Consider the following 7,625-nt stretch of genomic DNA (forward strand, 5'->3'; position numbering starts at 1 on the left):
GATATCACTTGGATTAAGATAAGATAGAGGCAGTATCTGATGTAAAAAACTGCGGGTGGGAAGAAACAGGTAAAGAAGCAAAAGCAATAGGAAAAAAATAAGAAAAAGAGGTAGAGGTTGAAGCCTGAAGTACAGAACTTTTTCGTACCTTCAGCTGCAACCCTTGTACGTGCCATTACATAGTGACCTTTTTCTTGCAGTCTCCTGCTGCAGTTTCCAAGGAGGAGCTGCAAAGATTACCATTTGTTGGCTACATTTGTTGTACCAGCCTTACATTGCATTTCCTGAACCCTCCACAGTGGTCCACAGCACAGGAGACTGGTATCATCAGTATCACAATTAAATCACAGAAGGGCCAGTCCAAAACTCCAGTAAATTACTGCTCAGTAAATTGCCTAGCTCATGGCTAAACTTTGTATTCTGAGAGACATCCTGGAAATAAAATAAATTCACCTCTCCATAAGGATTACAACAAACCAATGGGTTCCATGGGCCATCCACACTGACTTTCTGCTTCCACCCAAACTCCATCTCTCTTTTGGGACTCGTCTCATGACAAGCTCTTTGTTCTACCTTGGTGCAAGAAAGTTAAGGACTCAAAGGTCTCAGATTTATCTCACCTGCCTCTATGCACCTTAGCGAGTTACCTAGGGTAGGAATCCTGTTACTACAGTCTTTCGCTACCTTCACAGGAAAGAAAGAGGTGCACGGAGGAAGCCGAGGGGGAGGAAGCATTCATTTTCCTCTATGACAGCAGAACTCAGTGCTGCTCTCCAGTTCAAGTCTTAGCCTGCTACACGAGAAACATCAATAGTGACCAGTTCCTAAAAGTTACCAGTTGTTGCCTATCCTATACCCACTTAGTAGTAAAGAAGTTCTTTCCTTCCTCAAAGAAACACCTTTACAAGAAATACAGACAGCAGGAGAGGGAAGGAGAGAGCAGGTAAGCATATGCAAGACTGAATCATTCAATGAAAACAGATTACAAGGACAGCCAGACTACCAGCTGTTTTAGTGCCTTGAGAAGAAGCACCCCAACGGTAGAAAAAATGCTTAACTGCAGGTGACCTTGCACAGATGCCAGTTGCTGCCCATGTGAAAAACAGAGTGAACGGTCATAGCCCATTCTCTATGAACAAGACTTTGTGCGCAAGTTAGTGTGTGTTACTTTATATATCACATTGAAACGAGAAAAGGAAGTGAAAGGAATGAGATTGCTCTACACAGGAGCTGCCTGGAATGCCAAATGCACAACAAGGTTAGTAAAAGGTGGTGGGTGCTTCCATAGGGCTAGTAAAAAGATCAGTAAAAGGAGTAAAATCAGAAAGTGCTCTGTCTGAAATTTGCTGCAATGATGCGACATAGGCATTTAGAGCAAAAAAAAAAGGGGGGGGGCGGAGAGAGACAGAGATATCCAGTGTCTTAAAATCATCTCTGGGTCTTGAAAAATAACTTTCCAAAAACTCAGTCCTTGGAAAAAGATTGAAATTGCAGATTTAAAGAAGGCAGCAAATTATTCATGGCTAGAAAATGTATTATGATCACCTGGAGTTATATAAATAAGTTTTCACACACAGATACACACGTACTCTCTACCTGTGTAAGTATGCCTACGCTACGAGAACATAAATGTAATGAAAGCTCGGCAAAAATTATTAATGAAGGACAAAAGGGGTAAATCAACTTCTGTTATTCTCATCTCTAAAAGAGAAGAAATTGCTTTTTCAGAGAAGAATCTCAGAGGAACAAGCACCTGCTACAACAGTCAGTGTGCATTATTTTCAGTTGGATCAAGCAGTCATAAATTTGGGGCAGTCTGCTAATGTCTGAGAATTAGTTTCTACATAAATTCTGGCAAAAAAGCAAGAGTCAAGACTGGTTTTATGCTAATACCCAAGTATCAGTTGGAAACAGGTCATTTGCTTAAATCAGATTTTTAATAGTCAAGACGAAACTATCAACACAAATCAGAAAACTTCAATCTTCTTCCTCTTACTGAATGTAATTCTGCCCATTTTCACTCCTATATAATTTATCTCAGCTCTCATAGAGATATGAGATTTTAAAGGACATCTACACTGGAAATCCTTACTGCTGAATTAGTAGGAATAAACATAAAGACCTGAGCTAAAGCACCGACCAAAACTCTGATTTTAACAAATCCCGGAATAAATGTCCCATGTAACATAAATATGGATGTGCAGTCTGACTTGCAGATGGGCCTCTCTTTGGACTTTAAAATTTGCAGACACCTTCCTCTTTGCACTGAAATATTACTGTACACAATTTGCACAAACCTACTGCAGGTGCAAAGCAAGGGACCAAGGCACAGCAGAAAAGTCTCAGAGAGTGCTCTGTCACAGTAAATTAAAATTCCACACATAAGTGTATTTAGTAACTTAAATGGAAGGCCTCTAGTACATTAGAGATTACACTGTACTTACAAACATTCACTGTGGAGAGATGCCAGGAAAAAATCCTCTGTCTCTCAAAAGCCATAAACTTTGTGGCACTGGGTTTTTTCCAGTTTTGTTTGCTGGCTGATGAGAATGAGGCAATGTATATACATACTTACCAGTAAGGGATAAATTTCTGAATTCATGTTTTTGAGAAAGAACCCACTGTTGCAGGCTGGCTTTTACTGGAATAGGGCTGCATAAAACAATGCAAACTTTTTCATACACAGTTCAACAACAGATAGGTTAACTAGCACTTTGATTCTAAAGTGTATCCTAAACCAACCCACAAGTAAAGGTCTGCAGCTGCATAAAACTGGAGTCCAATACTTGAGCTTTGATCCGTCAGGAATACTGAGTAAACTAGGCAAGAACGCTTGTGCTCCACAAAGTCCTACAGAGAGACAAAAATCAGTGAAAATTGAAGGCCAAAATAACTGCCTTCTGCTCATGCTTTGTACATATCAAACTCTGTTTATGTAAATTTATCTGTGGGAAACTAATTACTACCATGTCACTCCCCCTCAATTCCACACCTTGCTACAGCTGTTATACTATCCTTACCTCAAGCTTCACTTCCAGAAGTCTAAGACAGGTCACATGCCTAATTTCCAATTAGCTGAACCAATCATTTCACATCAGATGAATCTTTATTCTGCAAAATGTTGCAAATCTTTAACTGGGCTTGAGACTTTGAAAATATGTATATAATTGATTTCTTCAGGATACCATGGAGGGAGAAGTGAAGCAGAAAATGGATTGTTAATACTAGAATATCACCTGCTTAAGACACAACAGGAGGTAGGATTCAGACATAAATCTGCTGGTCCCAGAGCAAAACATAGATCATGTTCAGTAACTTAATGGCTTGTCCATGCAAGCACATTTGTGCCATTGGGATTTTTTTAAGAATGTATATAAGCTGATAAACTGAAATGTGGAGATTAAAAAAAAGGAACAGGATGTCAATTACTTCTATTACTCGCTGAAGACAGTGTATTTCTAATTCAGTCTTCACCATATGTCCTACATATGTGAAAGCAGATGCCAAACTTGAAATAAAAAAAAAAAAAAAAAAGAAGTAATTGTATTATTCCATTACTTATTCATTAAATATCTTTTCAGGATAGCATAACATTAGAGTTACAAAGTTCTGTCTTTCCTCACACACAAATATTCCACTCTTACAAATCTACTCTATAATCGAATTAAAACTGAAATTTTAAGATCCTTATATACATGTGTAAAAATTAGAACAAAACATGGTGAACACGTTGTATAATTACTATGACAGGTTCTTTTTCTCAAAAACATTCTTTTACTTACCATATCATACAGGTAGCAAACTTGGAATAGAATGATTTAGTTTCAGAGTACCTTACCTCTCTTTTAAGGTTGGGGTTTTTTTAAACTTTTTCATTAGGTACACACAGACACCTCTCTTTGCACATTTCTAACAGGAAAAAAAAATATGGGCAAGTTATAAATCAAGGTGTTATAAAACACATGAGAGAACAATGAACAAAGAACCACTGATAATCACTAATAAGAATACTGACTTTATTAATTATTTCCAGATTTTCCTGAACATCAAGAGGGTTTTTTTCAGCATATTTGTAAAAACATATTTTTTTATCTTTGGTATGGAAGAAATATTGATGATACTGCACTCTGATAAGCTAAGCATTTGCCTTAGCTTGAGGGGTTCAGTGGTGGTGTTTTTTTGTTTAATAGTTGAATACTTTCCAATGCCTGTGGACTAAACTGATTTATGGTATTTCAGTGAATACACAAGACATTAACTAGCTATTACACACACTTCCCTACCTTGCATTTTTTTGGATAAGATTTCATCAAGACAGCTGAATTTAACTTTGTGTATGACTGATTCAGGAGAGGAAAAAATTATCAACATGCATTCCAAGTGGTCTGTATGCAGAACAAAAGTAATCCTACCTACTAATACACGATCAGTATCTGACTCATAGGTGCATTTCCCTTCAAAAGGTTCATCTCTCTTCAAAAGGAGATAAACAGCTTAAACCTAGAAGGAATAACTCCCATTTCAGTGTTCTTTCACGTGTTTAAAAGCCTTACAGTTTTCAACTTTATTGTAAACACTTATACAACTGAAGTAGCATTAATACAAAGTAACATTACTCCTTTTTCATGGACATTTCAAGAGAGGCACAGCATGACAAAGACTCCTAAAAATGATTTAAAATTTGAGGTAAGAAAAGAATAAGCAATGCTTTGAAATTCGGTACAATAGATCTTTCCTCACCACACACAGCTCACTAGTTACCCTTGTTGCCACCATTTCCCATTCTAATTTATGGCAGAAGCAAGAGACAAGAAACAAAGACAGAATTTAACTTTTCATATTAATGTCCTTCCAACCTCTACACACAAGCAGAGATTAAAACCCATTGCTTGTTCTCATTTTAATTTCTTGAAACACTGTTTTATCTGTGCAGTTTCTAATGCAGTTATATTTGAGCTCGGATTTGGTCATCACAACTTAGTGAGTCACTGCGTATCAGCTGAGCTGTAGTAGTATGCCAGACAGGCAGAAGAGCAAATGCTTTTACCTAGATCTCCTTCTAATTGTTTGAATGTATTGGAACACCTGGTAAATACAAGGTAGGCTACTACATGACTGTTGCTGGATGGCAGCTCAATAAGATATACTTAAGATATGCTTAAGATATACAACTTGATCACTTGTCTAGATTCTTAATCTAAAACGTTATTAATCCATTTCAGCTCATGTAGCTGAATACCAAAAAAACAAACACACACCAAAAATACCCCAAAAAAAACCCAGTGCTTGTCTCAAAAAGCAAGCATATGACAAGGAGAACAGTTTCAACAAAATCAAGACCATACCTAAATATCTAATGGATGAATGCAAATCAAAACATGCCTGGTAAATAGAGAGAGAGAGACCAGGCATGAAAAAAAATATCTGTGATGAGGCTATCCACCATACAACTGCTTTCTGTATTCAATCACATGTATCAAAAGCGCATTGGAACAGAAACGCAGCATGCAAGCAGAGCTGGTTCTGTAACAGCAATTGCAAAAAGATGGGAAGAAAAACCAAAACAACTGAAAGGCCAGTTTGATTACTAGTCTACACCACAAAGACTTCAGAAATACATAGCTGCTATTAGTTCCCCACTAAAGGAAGTCAACTGCAGTAAAGAGCAATGACTCCGGAGTGGCAGTGTTAAAATTAAGGACAATTCTTCAGATGATATAAACCAACACAGTTCCAGCTTGAATCAATGGAATATCACATTAAGTGCCCAAGAATATCAATGAATTGTTCATTGAAGACGTTTTCCATTTACAAGTACCTCTTTAAAAAAAAAAGAAAAAGAACAGAGAATGTGGAAGCATTTAGGTACACAGCAGACATCTGGCAAAACAATGACAAATGGCAGGATTAACATTTAGATGCAGTTCTATTAAAAAGACAACTCCTCCACTGTTGGAATAATCTCATAAAAGCCCTTTCATTAAATCACTCTTTCATACTAATTGATGCCTTTTCAATGAAATTTAAACTCATTATGTTAAATGAGCACTATTATATTTGCAATAAAATAAACATAAGTACTGTTTTTATGCTTGCCTACCAGGTAAATCACCCTTTTAAAAATATTACAGTTCTATCTGTTGCAGAGTACTTAAACATGCACATTTAAAAATTGGTGGTGGTTACTCTCTTTTTACTTGGATGAGTTGGTCCCTGAAGCGCACACAAATACAAGTAAAATCTTTAACTTTTTCATTTTTTTTTCCCCACTTACAAGTGCTTATACTTTCTCTCACAGAAATTGTCCTACTACTTGGATAAATGATGCAATTACAACAAAGACATTGTCCTGTCTTCACCATGGACCACTAACAAAATTGTTAAAAGCTGCTGCAAGAAATCCTGAGGCATTAAGAGAAAAATGTGATGCAAGGCTTAGTGTCATGACCAGCTGTGTATTTCGATGGTCAGATTTCAGCTGGTGCCTCCATTTTTCCTGTTTGTTCTAACAATTGCCTTTCATACAGCAAGAATCTTTTATCACAGAGTGGGACATGCAACTCATCCTACCATCTTTTGTACCAGGTATATAAGAAGGGACTTAGCAAAAGATTAGCTGAAGATTTTATCAAAACATGTAGCTTTTTGGAACAGATGATATTTTCTTTCATGAAAAGGGCCAGCGCAGTTACCTAATACCATCCTTTTTCTTTGTGGATGTTCAGTGTATGTCCTCACTTATACAAAGAAAGGAAGATGGCAGCTGAAGAAATGGAAGTTTGAGTGAAGCCACAAGTAACTTTCCAGGTGTGATCATACAGGTGGTAACTCCTGAATTTGCTTCCGCTGTGCAAGTTAAAAGCAACTGTCAGCTGAAACTAAAGCAGTGTACACATGGCATAATACCACAGCAGGTTTAGGTCAATCTCAGGCCTATCTGAAGAGGTAAAAATGGATTCTTAGTCTTCATATCTTCAGAAAGGACAAAGAGTATGGTCCTGTTACTTCAGCGAAGATGTGCGAGAACAGCTCTGCAACAGTTATGTCCATTTTTTAAGATCTCAGAACCACCATTTGCTTGGCTCTGCTGCATATACACATTCTTGTTTGCAACTAGCAGAAATAAGTTAGCAATAGCCTGGGGAAACTCCTCTGTGCCTTGTACCACTTTTTAGGTTGACAGTGTTGCTAAAGACTTACTGTCTTCCTCATTAATTCAGTTAGTAAACTTTCAGGCTACTAGACTGGAGTATTGTGCGTAGGGACAGCACACTCTTGTTTCATTTCAAGTAGTGACACCAGAATTTGCTATAAAACGTTCAATTGTATAAAACGGTCAAATGCTTTAGAAGTTGAAATTGCTTTTTAAAGAAAAGGAAGTACTTTACTTTAAAAAAAAAAAAAAAAAAAAAGGAAATTCAACAAAAATTCAGCTAGAATGAGCAGTGACAGAACTCTTACCATTTTATGGCTGCTGAGTGCCCATCGACTTTGGCAGCTTCACAGCAGGTCAGAGAACATACTTGCACATCTCAAAGGATCAAAGCAGCCAGAATAATTCTACATCTTCGTTTACAGGTTTAGCAGCGAGGCCTGCGACTGAAAGGACTTTGAGATTAAGCTAC

This window comes from Nipponia nippon, unplaced genomic scaffold, assembly GCF_047370975.1.
Source record: "Nipponia nippon isolate SJK-2023a ecotype South Korea unplaced genomic scaffold, ASM4737097v1 scaffold_1, whole genome shotgun sequence".
In the NCBI taxonomy this organism is placed as follows: Eukaryota; Metazoa; Chordata; class Aves; order Pelecaniformes; family Threskiornithidae; genus Nipponia; species Nipponia nippon.